Raw genomic sequence first — 5,274 nt, forward strand, 5'->3', positions numbered from 1 at the left:
GCGAAGAGGGGCAGCAAGTGGGGGGCTGCCCCCGGCAAGCCACTTCTGCGCCCCCACCGCCTGCGCCCACGGCTTGATGCCTTTCCCAGGGCCAAACGACCTGCTTCTCTTTTGCTTTTGCTCTGCCGCCGGTGCCCCCCACCACCCTGGGCTTAAATCACACGGAGAGCATGGAAGGAGGAACGGGAGGGGGGTTTGGAGGATGCACAGGGCAGGCGGTCCTCGCCCCATCATCCCCCCGCGCACAACTGCGCTGAGAGCACTGAAATAAGAAATAGGATTTATCTCTTAAGAAAACATAATAATCCCATTTGTCGTGGGCCAGGCAAGCCGCAATTACATTAATTCAGCAGCCCCTGGACTACACCTCCAGCATTTCTGAGCTGCCAATTCAGCCTGCAGCTTCTTGGCTGTTTTCTTCCTGGCTCGCCTCTGGACTAACACTGCAGTCTGGTGATGGAGCGGCTTTAGCATTAACGTGGATTTTAGCTCCTCGGTGAGAGATGGATGGTACTTTGCCATCACTGCCCCTCACAATTTACATTTAAACCGGGACAAAGGGGTTGGCACAGCCCAAGCTGTCCAGGGGGAAAGTCTGAGTGATTTGTTTTCTAAATAGCCCCTGTCCACATCTCGCCTGTGCTGTATTTCCAGGGCAAGGGGGTAAACGTTCACTTTACGCACACACCCCGCAGTGTGGTTGAGAGGGTCCTGAACACCACCAACGGGGAGTGCGTTCGGTTGGACCTGAAAACCTGCCAGCAGAAACTGCAGCTGAAATGCTGCTTAAACTACCTAAGGTAAATGAGCGGAGATTTACCCTATGATGCTTGGATTAATTTAGATTTACTTGCGCTTACTGTAGAGCAAGGGATTACAAATCCCCCTGTTAGGCAAATGAAACCGGCTATTTTAAATATCACCCGCAAACAAGAATAGCTCTAGGAAAGTACTTTAAAAGGTGTCCCAGAACCAAGCCAGGGCTTTCTTTTTCACCAAGTCCATCCCCAAGGAGGGCCAACCCCTAAAACCTCAGCCCTCCCAGACATCCAAAAGCAGAGAAGAGCAGTAGGTCACTCAGTCCATCTCCCTACCGACCGCAGCTGCAATAAAACCACAGTTACCGGCACATCCCCAAAACACCAGCCCACCCCAACGTGTGCCCGGAGAGCAGCACGTCCTCTCCGCGGTGGTACCCACACAGCATCGCAGCCAGCCTCATGCAGCAACGCAGCCACCGAAATAAAGCACACACCCCCGCCTTGCACAGCCCATTGCTGCCCCAGGGCTGGGCGAGGGGCTGGGGGGGAGTCGGGGACGGGGGTCCGGCCGCAGGCAGGAGATGGTGGTGACAGGGAGGGGACCCAGCCTGGGTGGGAAATGGCGCGGCTTTGTCCTCAAGTGGTTGCAGGGTAGCAAAGCCCTCTCGGACCTGACCCAGCCATGGCAATAGGGGTGTTGGGGGCTTTGCTGTTCTGCTTTTCTTTCACCCGGTTACTGATCAAGGGCTTTGCTGTGTCCTGAGGCTCTAAGTTACAAAAGCCTTTCGTGGGTTGAGAAGTATTAACGTCCGTCTTTGCTGAGCCATAGCGTTTTTTTTGGAAGGTTAAGAGATTAGTGTCACTAGGTTAATGTCACCATTAACCTGATTAAGCTGCAGCTCCTCGATAGGTTTGCAATGCACACTATCAAACAGCACTGTAGACACTCGTTATTAGCTAATGCAGTCTCAGCATTTCCCCTGGGAATCCCTGGCTCCCCTCTAAGGAAAATAGGACCCAACAAGGCACAAAGTAAGTAACTTGCTGAAAGGCAGGAGCTGGCAGAAAACCTAATACAGCCCCCTCCCACACACACACACACTCCCCCCCAGGCCTGTTACACATCTCTGCATCGTGCCTCTCCCGCACAGCACCTTCAAGGACTGTCTGCATCACCTGGTACTGCTGTAATGGCTTTAGCAGGAGAGATTCAGCTTTAATGCTCCTCTAGACCCTAGATGGGAAGAGATTATCTAGGATAAGCCAAAGCTTCGCTATCCCTCGTGACTTTATGTGTTACATAGAGATACAGACGCACGCAGGTGAAGCCGCAGTGCCAAGACCCTCCTGGATGCTGCGTTGACCAAAGCAGTTCAGCATCAGTCTGCGCTGTGGTGCTCAGCTCTGGCTGAGGGTGATGCCAGGCAGGATTTGCCCACCCCACTCCAGCACTGCACTAGTTCTAGTGGAAGTGATCCCCGAGAGCAAGGCTATCACATTGCATCAGGATGATGCAGGCTCGCTCCTGAGCGGGTCCCTGCGTGAGATCAAGGAGGGAGTGTTGGCACTGAAGGGATGAAAATGATCCTGGCAGGACTAGGAACAGGTAAAAAGTGGGATCAGGTGAGTCTGGAAAGCAATAGTTCAGAGAGGGGAGGATGGGGAGAGCGTCTGTGGGCGGCACGGTGCTGCAGGTGGGCAGGGGGCCCCACGGCCGGCCAGGGCTCCCGCAGCCACGGAGGGATTTAGTACTAAGCTGCCCCACGATTCAAAGCTACAGCCTCATTTGTGTTTAAATACGAAATGTATGCAGGAGAAAAGCGCAGCTGGGAGATTTGGGGGAGAGAAGATAAGGGGCATTTTCTAGGCTTTGAAATCCATCCCCTAATGAGAGCTGACTTCAGTCTGGGGGGAGATGAAGGTGGTCTTTGACAGAGATCAGAGCAGTCCGGCATCCCCTGAAGAAACGGGCACCCCGCCATGGGGAGCGGCAAGGAGCCGCCGTGGCCCTTCCCCGGGGTACCTGGGGTCCCCCGCTCGCTGCCCACCACGTCGGGGCTCATTAAGGAGTGACAGATCACTGCTCCTGGCAGCAAAAGGGAGGGGGGGGACGGGGAGAGATGGAGGGCCAGGCTGGCGATTCCAGCACTGCTTGTCTTGACACCCTAGAAATCACACACATCCTTGTAAAAACGGGGTTGCAATACTTGATCAGGTATAACGTTTCTGAGCTTCGCAGAGTACCTGAATTTATTTTTAAAAAAAACGTGAGGTTTGCTCAAAGGCTTTGACAACAGCGGCCTCAAGTTTCGGTACAGGACGGAGCATCTGGCTTTTGTTTGATGGGGAAAAAAATTCCCCTCCCTCTCTGAAAGCAGGAGACGGTGCAGAGGAGAAGGGGCTGCCGCTTGCCCAACTGCAGGGCAGAGCAGCACCCTGAACCCCCGCGGTTCAAGCAGGCTTCAAATTGCCCCAGGAAACCCAGAGTAAAAGCCAGCAACAGCGATTCCCATTCTCTTGCTCCCACCCTGGCCTAGCCCATCTTCCTGGAAACATCTAAACGACCATCCAGCTCATTAATAGGCCCTGTCTTTGCAAGGCAGAGATTGCTTTTTCTGTCTGCAAGATGCATTACCCTTTCAGGTAATGGAGACCGAGGGGCTCGGTGGGGAGGAGATGCGCTGTTATAATGGAGAGGGGATGCAGCGGTCTGGCTGTAGCAATTAATGGGCTAAGTAACGAGAGATGCTTGCAGCAGGACGGCTGTGCTCTTGGCTGCAGCTTGGCTCCTATGAGCGTGAATGGACCAGTAAAAACAGGAGCCCAAACCTTACACAAAAATTGTGTGAGGCTCAGATTAGAAAAAAGTCACAGGAAGACCCGTAAAAGCAAAAGGGGGATATTTGAAGAGAGAGCCTCTTAAGAGGGGGACTCAAGTCCAGCTCTGAGTAGCGCAGCAGTTCAGGGAGCAGTTGAATGGGTTTTTTTGTAAAATACAGGAAACAATACACATCCATACTGCTCTTTAATTATTTAAAGGTGCTTTTAATGTGGTGTTAGGCTGTAGCAACAGCTTTCCCTTGGGTGTGTCTACAAAATAATTAGGCTTGGAGAAATTTGATTAATTTTTGATGAATTTTGATGATTAGCCAAATACACTTTCAAAGATTTTTTTTTTTTTCTTCTCGCCCTCTCCCAGTTTTTAACAACAGAAGGAAATTGTGAAGTCTTTACCATAAAGTGTTCCAAATCTGATGATAGCTGTAAGAAATTCAAGAATAGAAAGGAGTAATTGAGCAGCCTCTAAAAGCGAGGGCTCAGCAGTTCTCTCTGTTTCTGCTGCTGTCTGTTTCTAAAATGAACAATAGGAGCTTTCTCCTCCGATTCCTAATTATGGAGCGACAAGAAGGGAACGGAGAAAAGTCAATGTTTTTTTCCTTAAAGTCCAAGACTCTTTATGGTCCCTGATGAAGTTTTTTCCCATACAGACGGGTAGTATAGGATCCAGTTTTGATCTTTTTCTCATTCATGGCATAAATGAGAGCCCTTTTTAGATGTCCTCTCTTTTCCTGTGTCACCTCTCCCTTTCTCCAGGTCTGGCTTAGGAAAGGTAAAGCCTTTCCTAAGGGAAAGTCCCTGCACTTCACTTTGATTTCATCAAGCTGGTCCAGTTTCTCATACACATACAAAAGAGCTGTGACCCTGTGTATGTAAGGTTACCCATGAAAAAAGACCTTTTTTATATTTTTAGTGCCAGCAGCCCATGGCAAAGAGTGTTTTACTGCAATTTAAGACAACTTTTGCTGTGAATCCGTACAAATCTACAAAATCTAGGTCACTGAGCGGAGATGAATCTTCCGAGAAAGGTCAAGTAGTATTTCACTCGAACCCTGTACTTGTTAGGAAGAGAAACAGCCTCTCGGGACGAACACAGCTCCAATTGTGTAACAGCTCCCGCACCCGCCCCGTGTCCTAACGAGAAATGACATCCAGCTCAAGAGCAAGACAAAGATGTGTGCTGGATCTGCTACGGCTTCTCCTGCCTCGATTTCCCTGGCTGAAGCCGTGTTAGCACCTAACGACCGACTGCTCCGGTTACTGTCTCTTAGACTTCTTCCAGCTCTGGCCTATCTTGTCTCTTCGCTATTTCTCTCAGCAGAAGGTAACAAATAGAGGGCTGGGGGATGTTCTTGTAGAATTGTCCTTTAAACGGCAAATAATTCACCTAGCTTCCAGTGGTCTAAGAAACCATGCCTGAAATGATGTGATGCCAGAAGGATAAAAAGATCACGTTGTGTTTTCAAAGTTCAGCAATATGCACCGCAAGTAGAAAAGTACTTTAGGAGGTGATCCTGATCCACAAAGAAAAATCCAGATTCTTGTGGATAAGCTAAACCCTGGCTGAAGTATGAGCTATAGCAGCACCACAGCCCTCCCAGACTCGGAGGATAGCGATTCTCTAAGCCAAAAGGTTACATCCAGTTTCAGTTTCCCCCCCACCCAAAGATGACCA

Source organism: Cariama cristata, unplaced genomic scaffold, assembly GCF_000690535.1.
Source record: "Cariama cristata isolate BGI_N322 unplaced genomic scaffold, ASM69053v1 scaffold30820, whole genome shotgun sequence".
In the NCBI taxonomy this organism is placed as follows: Eukaryota; Metazoa; Chordata; class Aves; order Cariamiformes; family Cariamidae; genus Cariama; species Cariama cristata.